The sequence below is a fragment of the Chrysoperla carnea genome, chromosome 4, assembly GCF_905475395.1.
Source record: "Chrysoperla carnea chromosome 4, inChrCarn1.1, whole genome shotgun sequence".
NCBI lineage: Eukaryota > Metazoa > Arthropoda > Insecta > Neuroptera > Chrysopidae > Chrysoperla > Chrysoperla carnea.
Window position 1 is genome coordinate 9397564 of NC_058340.1, and position 17977 is coordinate 9415540.

Sequence of the window (17977 nt, forward strand, 5' to 3'; positions counted from 1 at the left end):
TTGCCTTGGCACTCGTACTACCTTAAATGCATGCTAAGTATAAACAGTTCTGTTTAACTCATGGAAAAAGTTACCTTCGTTAACTACCGTATCTGCCGAGAAATTACTGACAGATTCAAGGTACAATGTAATCAAGGTCTTAATCTATAACACATGAACGAAAATAATAGTTTATAGTTTTCCAATACGATATGTTTACCGAACTATTAAATTTTATGTGAATTATCAGATCGAAAGTGAAATGGTTGTTACACGTACATTAGTGTTGTTTCCCATATTTAATTCAGAAAATATCTGACAAATTAAAGATGTACGAGCGCCAATTCTGAAAACTTAAGGGCGGAGGCTCTGCCCGATTATATAAATAAATAAATGACTTCAAAAGTAGGTATATTTATCATTGGTCTTACGGGAAAACGGTAGATGGATGATATATTTTCATAGATTTCTCCAAAACAAGTCGGTGGAAATTAAAAAAAAAAAAAAACTATTTAAATTAAAGATACAACCATAATAAATTATTGAGAAAAAAAAGAAAAAAAAACGTTGTGCCCGACTAATTAAGGATGTATGAGAACGGTTGTGGGGACACAAATTAAAAAAAACATATATATTTTATCAATTTTGACCCTGATTTATGCTATAACAATATAAGACGAAAAGTAAATTCTTCGATATCTCGAGTAATTTTTAAAATATTGAAAAAAATTTTGTGTTTTAGCTTGCAATATTTCGAAAACCAAGGCAGATATAGGAAACTTTATTCTTATTTTTCGTCTACATTCATGAAGTTATAACAAAATTTATCATTCAAGTATAAAATAAGGTACAAATAAATTCAACCACATGTCTAAACTTACCTTGGCACTCGTACTTCCTTAACCAATGTATTCTAGCTTATAAAATGGGACATTTATTGTGAAATCATTACGCCCTCCATCACAGAATTGTTAGGTTCAATGCCCTCCTTATTATAATACTAAGTCATTTAGCGGTCACCCTCTCACCCTCAGCACTGTTAAGTGATTTATGGCCAGCCCTAGATAACCGAGTTTTGTTATACGAACATCCTTAAAATATTGCTTATTGACATATTTCGTTTACTTTACAAATAAACATAAATGTTTTAGCTCGATAGATAATTATAGCCTATTTGAATTGAATTAACATATTAGACCAACATAGAGTAAACATAAAACCAGAATAATAATTCTAGTTAATACCATTGGCACATATTTAATATAACTAACAAATTAACGTAATAGCTCTGTTATTTAGATGACACATAGTCATGAGCTTCATATAGGACACTATTAATAATTTGATGATTTAATAACATATTCATATAATTTAATGATAATTAGAAGTTTATAAATTATATTATGTATACAGGTCGCCCTTCATACTACTATTTTATTCTATACTATATTTATTCGCATGGATGCATATATAATTGTATGGATTGCATTTCTGACTTACATTGAAAATTTAATATTATTGTCTCACAAATTGAAATAAATAATTATGATAATTTACATTTGAAAAATAATATTTGTGCAATTTGATTTCTTATTTTCACAATTTTTAATGCATTAAGTTTAATTAATTCGTGTTTTTCAATAATTTTAATTTGACATTTTCTATAACATTAACATGTAAAGAACTGCAAGTTAGTCATAACAGCCTCCTTTATCGCCAAAATTTTTCACTGGAAGCGCTGGCATCGATTTTATTGTCCCTACCATGACTACGCACACAACGAATACCACATGGATAGGGCTTTAGTCTAATTTGTCCTTTCTATTAGTGTACTTAAATTCCTTTTGAATACGCATTGGGTTTGAACCTACTAAATGGATCATTTAATCGATAATGAATCTTACAATAGGGATGATGATTAAATTTTTTTACCACTTCAGGTGGTGAGTTAGTTTCTTCCTATTGGTTTTCGGATAGTAGTTTGAATTGAACACTCTGTGTTATATGTGTTGATATATTATATTATACATATAATGAAAACATGACGAATTCATCTCCATAAATCAGCTATTAATCAAAATCCTTTGTTAAATATGAGAAGTTGTATACTGACATTTGAGGATATTAAACGGGACAGTAATGTTCATTGGAGAGATATACCTTTCCATCGCCGTATTGATTTAATGTAAAACAAAGTGAGGTTATGTTGTATCTCAGCACGTTAACTATGCAATAACAAGAAGGTAAATGTCAGTTTATTGACAATATTTAAGTGAACTATATGTTTGTTTATGAAAGGTATAAACTATTTTAACTTTGAAAAGCTGTTTATCCTAAGCTGCATTTCTGTTTTTCATGAAAAAGGTCTATTATGGCATTCGTGCATATACGCTACCTTCTCCTCTGTCTTAAAATTGGTCCACACATTATGTGACTTTCTTCGATACATGATACTTACTTTGTAAAATTGCAATAGGTAAGAATTATTATAACTTGAAGCTTAAGATTAAATAAAGAGATAGAATAAGTATAAAAATAATAAAGGTCTTTATTCTGTGTAATTAAATTGAAAAATTATATGACACACAATGTATATACTTGACTTACTAGAACCAGACAGACATGTTTGGTATAGGTTAGGTAGGTATAATCTATCTTGCGGTATTTTCTGCTGACGTTATATAACTACTTTATCATGTAAGAGAAAAACATGGCATTTTGGTGACTTATGCTGATGTATACGATTAGATTTTCTTCGTCTTCCTTCTATGTTTTTTTATTTTCATGAAATTATGTTTGTCCTATATGGTGCTATTTATTATATCAATTTCATGTGTGTGTTTGTGTGCACACATGTTTCCGTATGTGCTATATGCAATGTGTCACAAAACTATGTGGCATCTAGTACAGTAAAAGATCGTTACAAAAATCGACGAATAAAGGAAAATGAAAGAAACCGCTCGCATTTGGCTAAAACCACATGGAATGGGTTTCGTTGGTGTCAAATATCTTTAGTAAGACATGAGTTAGTGGTGCAAATTTATCTATTGGTTAATAAGCAATAAATTTTTAATTAAATGAAACAATCATGTTCACATGTGTTTTTCAAATAGGCGAAAAATATTATAGATATATAACGCATACGTAATTCAAGTTGCCTATTTATAAGTTTTGTAAGTCAACTGTAACATTTATCGTTTGATTGAATTAAAAATTTATTGTTTATTAACAATACAGATCGCTTTCAAGGGCCTGTATTAGGAAAATTGTTGGTGCTATTACAGGACACAGGCTGGGCGCCAGGCATGCTGGACTCCTGGGCCTTACAGTGTATCACGACTACTGCAGGAGCTTACACAGTGCGGAGGAGGAGGAGATTATGAACTTATTTGAACAAGCGTTTCTTTGAAGACCTCTCTGATCTAAAGTCCATTGACGTCGAAGCACTCCTGCTGTTCTTGCACAACAGCTCAAAATGGTTCATGGGGTAGTGGCCGAGATTGGGCAACCCTTTTTCGGTATCACAACGGACCCCATGGTCTAAGTGTGTCCCACCCCAGCACAGCCTAACCTAACCTTTACAAATAGAAACATTGGCTCCACTAACCAATGCGTTACTAATGATAAGAAACATATTTCATGAGGTTTTAGCAAGCGGTTACTTTCTTTTTCCTTAATTTGTAACATCTTTAACTGTACAATTTAGACATATTTTGTATTATTTACGTCAGATATGTGTACATAAAGTTTCTAAATCAATTAAAATATAATATAAATTCTAAACCTGAGAAATTTCTCACAATTTAGTAACAGGATAAATAACTCGACAAGTATTATTTGCTATAAACAGTGTACGCCGTTATATCATAAATATTATGAATAATCTAAAGATGACCGATGTTTATTACCATGAATACTAATTTAGTAATTAAACCAAATAAATAATAATGGCTGATTGTTGCAATCGGACTTTCTAATATAATCAGGTTTTTTACAAATCTAAAAATGTCATTCACATCTGTTGACTTGAGCAGTTCGATGAAATAATCCAATATAAAAACGTACTATCCCATACGGTGCTAAAATTATAACCCTCCTTTTAGCTTCACTGTTTTCGATTAAAAAGAAAATTGTATATAAAAAACCATACGTAATATCACACACACAATTTTTTCTTTGCATCCAATATTTTTACAGTGTGCTGACGCATAACCATCCATCGTTCTAAACACTTTTATATCAAATAGCTTAAACATTAAATAAAATTATGAGTCACTTATTTAAAACAATGAGATCCACTTTATCTAAATATATAAAAACATTAGGGCGTATTAGTAATGCTTTAACATTTATAAAATGTCAAAAAAAAAATTTGTACGATTAATGGTTTTTCAAAGCATCTATTTAAAAATTCTACTTATTCAATCGAACGAAATGACCATTAAAGTGAAAGTAATAAAATAAAATTAATGATTCATGTAATGCTGAAAAATGTAAAAAAATTTTGTCGGAGTAGGTCATTTTCTTTTTATTATCTCAATTAATCCATCATCGATTTGGAATAATTTATTTGTATATTTGATGATATATGCATTATTTTACTCGCAAAGTTTCGTAATTCTTTAAGTATTTATGGAAGTAATAGGTGTTCCGTAAGCATTAAGTACATCAATAACCAAATTTATAATTCCAATTTTAGTTCTCAAGTTCTTAGTTCTCGATTGCTTGTGTCAGTTAAATCTTTTACAGCCCCTTTTATAAATATAACTCCATTGAGTAATAAAAGTTATTGCTCCATTAATTACTCTTAATTATAAGATATTGAAAAAAAATTATTAGAAAAAGTTTCTTAGAATATTTTTTTATACCCATATACCGATTTTTATGACAAAATTCACAATTTTAATTTTTTCATTATTTTGATCTTTACTGAAAATTATAACAAGTTTATTAAAATATTTGAATACATAACATTATTAAGTTATCAATTTGTCCAGTTTTAATTTTCCATTTTCCATTTGTTGTAAAAGTTTATTTTTATTATTTTTTTTAAATTTTATATAACTAGTGTTCTATGGAATATAAAAACCGTAAAAATTGATAATTAAACACTATTATGTATTCAAATATTTCAATAAACTTGTAATTAAAACAATGGAAAACTTAAAAATACGAATTTGGTCATGAAAATCGGTATATGGGTATAAAAAATATCTTAAGCAACTTTCTCTTATAGTGTTTATCGATATCTCTAATCATCTCTGATGTCAGGCAAAATATTAAGAATCGGCCCTAGATTTGTCAATTTGAAGTAGACTGAGTTTAAATACCGAATTTCGATTAAGTGTTTTAAAAAATGTGACCCATTACCCTGTGTGACTTTGTAAAATTTAAAATCGATATTCTTATAAATAACAAAAATATGGGAATGTCTTCAACTTAAATTCGACACAATGTATAAATAAAAATTATACACAAACGAAAAAGGGCTAATTTCCAGTTTATTTTCAATGAATATCTTTATTTCAAATCAGTATAATTAAATCGGATAGAAAATTAAAAACTATTTTTATATATTTGGTAAAACGAAAACATACGGAAAGGAATGTTTGTTGAGTTTTTTTACTAAACGAAACACTATGTGCATATCCTCGAATTGATTCCTTGGGGGAAGACTAGAAATTGTACACTAGTGCTAGTATGCATTAAGTACCTATACTTAAACTTAATCGAAAGGAAAATTTCGTTTAAATTTACAAAGTTTTTTACTATTAACAAAGTTTTTGAAACATAGTCACGTATTTCATTTAAATTTTATTTTTTTTCTCAAAAATAAATACATTTGACTGATACAGAAAATAGAATACACATTCACAATAATATCAATTGTAAAGATATAGAAAAAAGAAATTATAGCAGAGACACTTATGAAAAACACTTAGGGTGGTGTGAATCATGTTAGAGGACAAATATACAGACAAGTACTAAAAAAAAATTATTTATAATGTTTTATAATTGAAATATAATACCAATTATGTTATACTAATAAACAATAACCTTTTTTCATACCCCTGCATCTATTCATACATACAATATTACTTATACAGATATGACATAATATGCTGTGTTTTGTGAAAATGAAAGTCAAATAAGGTTAAATAAGTGTTATTTAATATTCATATACGATCCCCTATTTTCTAATATACTTAAAAGTAATCATGGTTAAAAGGGCGTTCCATTTTTTATATATAACGGATGTACTGTAAAGTTAAGTTCATACGAATTTAAAATATGCAACAGCAGTAATCGAATACTGAATTTCTGACATTTATGACGAATGCCACTCGATCGACTGCAACGATTTGAATTTTTGTTCTCAATTAACACCATTACTGTTGGTACAGTCATATTAAGACATTTTTCACGAATGTAATAAATTAAGGTAATTCCAGCATGAATGAATTTAAATATTATCAATTAATAAATGAGAACTCTAGGATATTTCGAAATAAATTTCGATTTTTGCCCCGAATTCCTAGATTAATGTTTTGTATTATATAAATACATATATTGACTACCAAGTATTCATCATCAGTATGAATTAGCTAATCATAAATGTTCTTATTGTGGTATGTTAGTCGTTACTAATTTGGTAGCGAACGAACTTCACGTGATTCATACTGATGATGACAACTTGGTAATCGAAATACGTATTTATATAATACAAAAAAGTGATCTAGGAAATTGGGACAAAAATCGAAATTTATTACGAATAATGCACTTGTCAACAGAAAAGGCCTTTTTTTTCCATAGTCTCATAGGCTAATGTTTGCTGTAAGATACCGAAGTTGCAAAATTTTTGGTCGTTTAGATGGCAAGGTAATCAGCTATCAACTTTTAATCTAATATAAAGTGTTATTCTATCTCTTGGCTTGGCTTTTACTTTATGACGTCATCAGAATCCAAAAAATTTAATTTTGCTCTATCACAGCCAAATTTTATCCAATTTTGATAAACCAAGTATGTAATCCTACTAAATTTGGGCCATAATTTTCAAATTTATGATCAAAATTACCCTAGCTCTATAAGATTTCAAGAATGTGGACGCCTGGTTCCGGAATTAAGCACACATATGATAGCTAGCAAAAAACTGACATCACAGCTGTAAAGAATGACCCAAAATTAGTTGGTTTCAAAAAAAATTCCAAGAAGATCGGATAACAATTGCCTGTGTTATCAAAAAATCGAATTTTTGAACTTTATGACGTCATCAGAATCCAAAAAATTTAATTTTGCTCTATCACATCCAAATTTTATCCAATTTTGATAAACCAAGTATGTAATCCTACTAAATCTGGGCCATACTTTTCAAATTTACGGTCAAAATTAATCTAGCTCTATTAGGTTTCAAGATTGTGGAGGTCTGGTCCTGGAATTTGGCACATATATGATAGCTAGCAAATAACTGACATCACAGCTGAAAAGGATGACCCAAAATTAGTGGGTTTCAAAAAAAAAATCCAATAAGATCGGTTAAAAATTGCCTGTGTTATCAAAAAAATCAAATTTTTGAACTTTATGACGTCATCAGAATCCAAAAAATTTAATTTTGCTCTATCACATCCAAATTTTATCCAATTTTGATAAACCAAGTATGTAATCCTACTAAATTTGGGCCATACTTTTCAAATTTACGGTCAAAAGTAATCTAGCTCTATTAGGTTTCAAGATTGTGGAGGTCTGGTCCTGGAATTAGACACAAATGTGATAGCTAGCGAAAAACTGACATCACAGCTGAAAAGAATGACCCAATATTAGTGGGTTTCAAAAAAAAATCCAATAAGATCGGATAAAAATTGCCTGTGTTATCAAAAAAATCGAATTTTTGAACTATATGACGTCATCAGAATCCAAAAAATTTAATTTTGCTCTATCACATCCAAATTTTATCCAATTTTGATAAACCAAGTATGTAATCCTACTAAATTTGGGCCATACTTTTCAAATTTACGGTCAAAATTAATCTAGCTCTATTAGGTTTCAAGATTGTGGAGGTCTGGTCCTGGAATTAGACACAAATGTGATAGCTAGCGAAAAACTGACATCACAGCTGAAAAGAATGACCCAAAATTAGTGGGTTTCAAAAAAAAATCCAATAAGATCGGATAAAAATTATAATATATTATATCTCATATATACATGGTATGAAAATATCAAGCTTATTTAATCCTTCTTCTTTTTACACCTTCAGTTATTTCGTAGTATATTTTAGGTATTTTACGTACCTATTATGATAAACGTATATTGACTTAATACATAACTATAAAGCAACATTTTGTTTATGATCTTTATGATATAATGTTATAAAAATAGTTTCTAGCTTAATAAACTAATTAAAAACTCGTATGTTTGATCTTGTAGTCAGGTTATATATAAAAAGTTGATGTTTAAAAGGAAGTTCTGAAATACCATCAGCATAAAAACACTAAATTTTAAAACACTCAATATACTACATAATACACACACCCTTGAATACGCTTTGAATAAATATAAAATCTTCATTAACATATTTTCGTAATTTAGCTTTAGCTAGTACGTATCGAGTATATAGGTAGGTGTACATATTAGTGATGTGGCGAATGTTGCATTTTTTCCTAGGGTTTTTCATTTCAAAATCACGGTTCACTTTTGTTTCGTACTAAAAGAATTATAACCAATGTGATAAAATGAATAACAAATATCTTCTATCTTAGCCCTACTTATTGCTGTCAATACGAAAAAATAAACGCTGCACTTGCGCTTATGACATGATGAAAAGGCTGATTCACGAATGCGAATGTTAACTTTAAAATTCTAAATGTATTATTAACTTAATTAATCCTTATATATTATTTTTCCAGCATGTTTTTTTCTGCCATGGGAGCGGAATGCCGCACGGATCGAACATTCAAATTTTACATTTTTTTGCAATTTTTGATGTTTGGGATTATTTTGCAATTAATGATACAAAATGATAATGATTACAAACGCATCGTTTTATGCGAATGCGAATGTTAAAAAATAGGCGAATGTTCTCGAATTCGAAGGCGAATATTCGTCCCATCACTAGTGTATATACATTATATAGGTTAGTGCTTCGACACAATACTTAAAATAAAGAATGTGTGTTCGAAACATAAAAGAAAATATTTTAAATTAAAATTTTAAATGAAGTATTGAATCCAATGTATTGTTTATTCAATCTACTTAATATAGAGCCAGAAAAATCACCTCAAAATTTGTATTATTTTTTTTTTAAATTTCTAATTGTTTTTGTAAAAGATGTTGTTTAATTTTTTAGCTCTACAATTTGAATTTTATCGATTCTATCAAGTAATTGGTAAGAATTCATTCAGTGGAGTAATGAACCTTTAAGTATCAACGTGTCATTTGTTCTAAAGTAATGCTTAATAAGGCCATAAACTTCTTCTTAGATAATTCTATGAACACCTATACAAAAATTTATTTCGTAGCATCAATATTTTTAAGCGTTACAAACTTGGAACTAACCTTAATATACTATGCATATTTCATATATACATGGTATAAAAAATTAACACACTTTATTTACAAAACACCAATATAGTAGCACCACCATGATACCAAATACAGAAGACAAATTATATATTTTATAACTTTATATATGAATACAAAAATAAAAATTATCTTCAGACATAAATGGTTACAGTTACTGTGCCAGCTAAACTTTTATCAAATGTTTATAATATTCATATAATATGAAAATTATTTGAATACATATTAGTGAAGATGCTTTGGGCATATAACATGGAACACTGTCCATTTATTATTATACCTCAAAATGAAGACATATATAGTAGTGTCAGCTTCTCGATTCTGCTGCAGAGAAGACCGTAAAAACTACGTTTGTCACAGCTATAATTTTACCAGTCCATCCTTGTTTACTGAATGTAATACTGTGTCCGAAAACTAAGGTGACATTTGAATTTTAACTGCGCGCGTTTGTTGTGCATTATGAATTCCTTCCGCCCGGCCAAACAGTCAACAAGGAATATTATTTGACCGTTATGCGTCATTTTCGTAGCGCTATCCGCCTAAAAAGGCCGGAATTGAGGAAAGACAATTCATGGTTTTTACAACACGATAATGCACCATCCAGTCATTTCCAGTCAAAAGCTCAACCCATATCGTTTCGCAACGACCGTATTCACCTGATCTGACACAGTGCGAATTCTGGCTGGACACCGTTTTGATACGATAGAGGAGATTCAAGTCGCAGCGAAGACGGAACTAAAGGCAATCCCGGAAAGTGACTACAACCAGTGTTTCGAAGATTGGAAAATTCGTTGGCATAAGTGCATTGCATCGGGAGGGGATTACTTTGAAGGGGATGAAATTGATTTGGAAGAATAAATACAAGTTCACAGTACCAGGATATTTATTATGACATAACATACAAATTTCATTGTACTTACTTTACATTATCTCTCTTATCTTTAACTTCCTATAACTTTCACAACGAAATTTTGTTAAATGATAATACATAAAATTTTGACAAAAATACAAATTGACAATTACAATAATATTTTTGTATTTTCTCAAAATGCATAGAAAGCTGAGTCGATTGTAAAAGTTTAAGTTTCCTAGGCAACCTAGAAGAAAATATTCGGTTTTTGTTACACTTTTTATACCATGCATATATGAAATATACATAGTATATTAAGTTTAGTCCCAAGTTTGTAACGCTTAAAAATAATGATGCTAGGAAAAAAATTTTGTCATAGCTGTTCATAAAATCACCTAATTAGTCTATTTCCGGTTGTCCATCCGTCCGTCCGTCCGTCCGTCTGTGGTCACGATAACTCAAAAACGAAAAAAGATATCGAGCTGAAATTTTTACAGCGTACTCAGGACGTAAAAAGTGAGGTCAAGTTCGTAAATGAGCATCATAGGTCAATTCAGTCTTGGGTCCGTAGGACCCATCTTGTAAACCATTAGAGATAGATCAAAAGTTTAAATGTAAAAAATGTTCCTTTTGTTTTGATTTAATCTTCCAACCTGCAAAGAAATCAGAACAATAACGTGTGAAAAGGAACATCTTCAAAGTAAAACACGTTGTGTTAAAAAATCCAACGTCACCTCTGTTATTTTTCTATAATCATCACATTATACATATACTTGGAGTATACTAACATATATTGGTTTTCAAATTATTCTGGCAAATAGCCAGTACATATATAAACATAAAACTATATATACTATAATATATAATAACATCTATATATATATTCCAAATATATACCAATTATAATAATATTTGTCTGTTTGTATAAGGTACAACTCCATTGATAGTAACAATAAGATACACTATTACCGGCTTACCTCAAATGATACCTATTAAATGTAATAAAATTGTAACCCTTGAGGTTTATTTTCAAAACCGATCATGTATGTATATTTTCATTTATTTGAGTCTTGTATTCAGTATGTTTTGTGTACTATGTTTTATATAAATACAAACTTTGGGAAGCTGTTTATGATTTGTATATAGATACAAATCAAAATATATCTATGGATATAAATCCAAGTAATCCGAGAACCAGACCGTATGTAGATTCTGGAAGTCTGGATAAATCTAAAGCACATGATGAAGAACAAATAAATTTAGTATCTTTTCAGATAGTAGACAATGTAGAAGTGTTTTGATACAACATTGAATGTGTTCCACGAAGTAATCAATAAAATTCAATTGTTGGTTTGATGCGGAAAATCATGCTAACAAAACTAATTCATTTTCACTACTATTTCTCAACTTTATAATATAATAAATAAATAATTTTGTTCACATTGAAATCATAAAACATTCATTTCATGGTAAGTTAGTTTTTATGTTTCAATAAAACTTCATAATTTAATATTTTAGTTTAGAATGTTGATAATAAACAGTTCAAAAACTAAGTTCGAATATCACTTTCATTTTAGTATTGTCAAAACTATTCGATTTATATTATGTCCTTGTTAGCGGGGGTTCAGAAGCTTTTTTCTTTTTTTAATGGAATCTACAAAATTTTTATTGGGTCTGTTAGGTTAGGTTAGGTTATATTGGCTGCCCACGAAGGACACACTTAGGCTATAGAGCCCATAATGATACCATATATAAATACTCAATTTCAAAGGCTCAGTGCTTCATGCATATACCATGCCCTACATCAGCCCATCACAACTATTAATTAAATTAATTTTGTTGCGACGACGGGAATGAAACCCGCTACCCTAAGCATTCCGCAGACGGAATTGGTTACGCCTTAACCAACTGACCTAATAGGCCGACTATTGGGTCTGTAACTACTAAAAAAACTTTAGTGTCATATTGAAGATTGAATCGGGTTTTCTGTTCACAATTATTTTAAAGGTATTGATTCTAAATTTGTGTATATTCGATTCAAATTGTATGTGCATTTGGTGTTCAGTTAATTTGAATCGGTAGATACCCGCATTCACCACAATTTGCCACTTGTTAATTTGGAGTACTAAAATGATTAATACAAGAAACATTTTTGACTTGCGATTATAAACCTGTGTAAAATAATGAGGATTCTTTAAATTTTATTATCCGAAATTAGTCTGGATACTGAATTTACTATCCGATATCCGCGCCGGCCGGATAGTGAAAACAAACCGGATAGGCTGGATACCGGATAGTTTCCGGATATCAGTTTCATATATAATAAGAAACATTCATTGAGTTTTCTACGAATATAATTATGATTTCTGGGAATCAGAAATACTTTATATAGAATAATAGAGGAAATCTGCATGTATTATTTTTATTCAATATATTTATACAGAATTTATATATGCAGAATATTCGCAGAATTTAGTAGTAGCCAGTTATTAAAACTATTATAACTATTATTACTATAATTTTTTTTATTTTTTGATATAAACAAAATGATATTATCTATCGAAGCGGGATGTTAATGGTTAGTAAAAAGTGGAATATACATATTCATTTAAATCATTAGCAGTTTAAGTGGTAACTCTTGCTAAAATATTATAATAAAATACATTAAAAACAATCCATTAAAAATGTTTCCACTAAAATTACCAAATAATTCACTGTTGAATCGAATGCACACTTTGAAAAAATAATGATCAAATATGAATTATTTACTTATAGTAAAAGATGACTATTTAGTACTTTATAATAAGAGTACACACAATAGTCAATTTTTTAGAAAAATTTTTGCCCGTGTTCAATAAAACTAGACATCTTTGAAACATATTTCCTTTTGCCACATGTGATATACTGGCTATTAAGATTCGTTTAGATAGTTAAGGGAACTTGTTGTTGCGACAGATTTGAACTATTGTATCACTTGGTATTCCACAGTGTTTCATAGTGATGGGCTACACTAAGACCAAAACCAAATTTCGATTGTCAAGTGATCAAACACCTAATCTCCATTTCAGCAAGGCTTGATTTTTACCTAAATGTTGACTGTTGTTAACGGCACTTTTTTTTTTTACTTTTCAAAAACCTTTGAACTTTGAAGAACCCAGAACTTGAATATGGGTTCTTACTCATGTTGTACATCAATAGTGTTCAAAGTACTTTGAAATAAAACTGTATCGGAGAAAGGCTATAATAGTACAAGCTTACTGCGAAAATAACTCTGTCTGTCTGTTTGAATGTATGTTACGCAATCACGCCTAAACTACTGCACTGATTTAAATAAAATTTAGTACAGAGATAGTCTAGACCCTGAGGAAGGACAAAGTTTTATTGCGAAAAAGAGCTGTAATGAGTTAAAATAGAGGTTAAAAGTGGGTTGCTTCAAATCTTAAAAAGTTTTGCATCGATTAAGCACAAATTTTGACAAAATATACAACCAGCTTCAAGGATGATTTTATCTATTATTATATTTCAGGGGGACGAAAGTTGGGCCGTGAAAATGGGGCTAACAATATAATATTTTCAAATATACCCAAGGGGGGTATCAAATAAAAGAGCATGACGCGTACATTACAAAGCTGTAACCCCGAAGCAAAGAGATATGGGGGGAAGGTGTGAAAGTGGGGATGAACGACAGAATATTTTCAAATATATCCAAGTCTGATATCAAATAAAAGGGCACGACATGTACATTGAAAACTGTAAGCTACATGAAAGTCAGTTTTGCCGTTTAAAAGTTTTGAAATTTTTTATCTCGGGCTTATCAAATTTCATAAAATTTACTAGATACTTCTCATCTATTTTTATACAACCAATATCCCACAGCGAAGCATGGCAGGGTACAGCTAAATAATAAAGTTCACGAAATTGGTAACAAGGCCAATTGGGATAAGTGACGGCATTTGACGTGAAGGTTATAACACAAAAATCTTTGTATTTAAAATTGAAGTTGCCTAACGAAGCGGGTAGTTCACAGCTAGTATTAGATAAAAGGTACACAGTGTTCTTTACTTTGCGAATATATGGATAATATTTGACTTAACTTTTATAAGCGACTTTCACTATATTTTTGTTGATAAAGGAACATTAACGAGAGAAAAATAAAACAAATAGCATTTCTTATACGTTTTAACATTATTATTCATTAAATATTATATGAAAAATATGCCTTTTCAGTATATTAAAATCATTTATAAAACATTTTTTTTCATCTTGGAAAATGGTTATAAGTATCCCACCCACAAAGCCCATTTGTTATTCTGTAAAGATATTTTATTTTTCAATTATCAATTTTAATTAAAACAGAGGAAAAAAGTCGGTGGAGCGTGAATAAGGCACACTTATTTTACAGTAGTACACAAATAATAGGGATGTTGACTTAATTTTTTTATCACTTCAGATTAAAAATTCTCACTGCACGAATAGAAAAGAGAAATTGGCTTTTGAAAATCTTTAGAAATACGCAAATTGAATGTTTAAAACTCCTAATTAAACAAAGAGGACAATATCGACTAGTGACATCATTGCACGGTATCGCCATAGAGATTACATATAAAACTTGGTTTTTCAAAAAAGAGTCAGATAACAATATTTGAATGTTTATAGCTACTTCATCTTTTCATCAATTTTAAATAAAGACTAATAATAGTTAAAATTAGGACGCTAAAAAATAAAAACCAAATAACTTTTCCATAATTTCTTTACTTTAAATTGTTAGAAGTTGAAGGCGGTGTTTCGCAACACCTACAAATGATTTGTTACATTTTAGTTTAAACCTAAGATCATGGAGAAATTTTTTTAAAAATAATTTCAATTGTTCACATATCAATAAAAGCAAATTACCTCCGAAAACTTTCAATAGCTCATATTTCAATAGAAGCGTGTCGTTTTTGTGCCTTAAATATCCTAGTTAATGATTTTCCGCTACATAACCTTAAAAAAAAAAATAAAACGATTCATAAAAAATGTATTTTTTTCCAAACATAAAAAGTACATCACATTGTGTAAAAAAACTCTTCTCAACGTTTTCGTTCAAAGCACTAAATGCTTAAGGGTAGTTGAACAAAAAAAGAAAAAAGAATGGAGAAGAAATGTTTGTAGATATCAGAAACCAACCTTACCAAACAACCCCTTTCTTTAAAAACATTTAATAATAACCAACGATATTTTTTTTTTTTTTCATTACAAATGTGAGACGTTATGTATAACTAAAGAAAAGTCATCTAAATATCTCTGGAGTTGTTGAATGTTGCTTGCTTACATTCTTTACTCTTAAGGATGTACTAGCGCCAGGGCAATTTTGGATAAAAGATTCGATTTTAAACCTCCCAGAGGAAGTTAATGTAACGGGGTCGATTTTGAAAATGTCCAGTTTTACAAATTTCCGCGGTTTCAAGGCCGCAATAACTGAGTCCAACCTTTTCAATGTGATGTCTGTGTGTGTAAGTATGTATGTGCGTATCTTCGTTCGGATTCTTTCGCCTCGATTATCTCCGAACCAGTTGTGACATTAATACGTGACTGGGCTTATTCGACGCGTAATCGCGTATTTACAAACGGCTCAACTACTTCTACTGAAATAGTCCTCAGCAGAATTAGTTGTGCCGTTTTTTAATGGTAATAAAAAAACTGGAAAAAACTGTATAAACTGAAAATGAAAAGTGAATAAACACACATCTTTTATCTATAGAGATAATGATCGTTCCAGCATAAGCTACAGTACGTGTTCGAAGAATAATTCATGAAGGCTAACAAGACCTTTTTATTAATGTATTTTTTCCCCTCTGGGAAGTTAGTCGTGTGGACTACAGGGGTCGAACTCACACGACTTAAGTACCACACCGACTATATACTGCCGATTTTTTTTAAATATGAAGTTGGACTAGGTCTAAAATTTTAGGAACGGTTACCCAATTATTTAAATAAATAAATGACTTCAAAAGTAGGTATATTTAACATTTATTTTATGGGAAAACGGTAGATGGATGATATTTTCATAAATTTCTCCAAAACTAGTCGTTTAAAAAATTTAAAAACTATTGAAATTAAAGTTAAATTCTTAATAAATTATTGACAAAAAAAAACAGTAAAGTCGGACTAATTAAGGATATATGAGCACGGTAGTGGGAAAACAAATAAAAAAATATAAATTTTCAATTTTTATGGTGAACTATGTTTTAACTTGACAATATAAGTTGATTGAAAAGAAAAGCGAGAACGAAATTTTTCGATATCTGGAGTAATTTTCAAAATATGGAAAATTGACAATTTTGTTTAAATATTTAAGCTTTCGATATTTCGCAAACCAAGGCAAATATCGAATAATTTTGTTCTTATTTCTTCTTAAAAGTTGAAAATAAAGTACAAATACTTTAAACCAAAAGTCTAAACTTGTCTTGACGCTCGTACTACCTTAACTCTAAAGAATTAGAGTATTTTTCTTGTACAAATTTTAACAATATTGTAAATTTCGTAGGAAAATAAAATTTGTATTGTATGTTATTGTAATAATAAATTTGTATTCTATGTTATTACGTCTGTTGTTTTGTAATTCTAAGTAGTTTTAATGTAAAAGACAATTTATCACTAATTTCTAATTAAATTCTTGGAGACAGACATACAACGTTTCTGTTTTGTCTACAACTTTATGACAATTACGTCCAAATCAAGTTTTATTTTAATTTACCCTTCTTTCAGATTCTTATACACGACACATAAGCTGGACTCAAAAACTCACTAATCTACAAATTTTCATATACGAAAACGCGATTTCGATAGTGTCTGTAAGAATTTGAATATAGTTAACCAGCTAAAATTAATAATATTTCAATTAATTGTTAAGTCGACTTGTTAAAATTCCTAATGCATAATTTCAAAAACATTTTTGCATGTTGGGCTTACAATTTAATATGACGTACATAGACATGAATATGGCATACATAAATGATATCTTTAGCCGTAAATCGTGTCTTAATTTGAAGTTTTAGTTTTATTTGGTTCGTAATTATTCTTTAACAAGTCACAAAAGGTATGATTTTGGTGCTATTTCCAAAAAAATATGTTAAGATATGGGGAAATCGCGCTTTTTCCGAAATTGAAAAGTAGGTACTTATCCTTATAAGAGGATAATTTTTGGGCTACAAATCGTTAAAACTAAAGTTTTGAAATACAACGTTTGTTTTAAATGTATTTCAATGAACGCAGTTTATACTGAAACTGATTTTTTAGCATCAAAAACCATTATAGGGGCTATTATCGCGTCATTACTTCTTCAAAGTATCCTTAATTTCACTTAAATAAAATGTAAGATTGGATCAAATTCTTGGTACTACCTTTTTATGCTGACATTTAACAAAACGAACTCGGATATATACTCATACAATATCACTTCAATAACAACTAATTTATTTAATGGATAATCTACGCTTTAAGTACAAACTTTAATAATCTTTGATAAAGTTATATATAAGGAAGACTAAAATTACCTCTCTGATTTAAAAAGCACGATCTTTTTTTATTATGTAT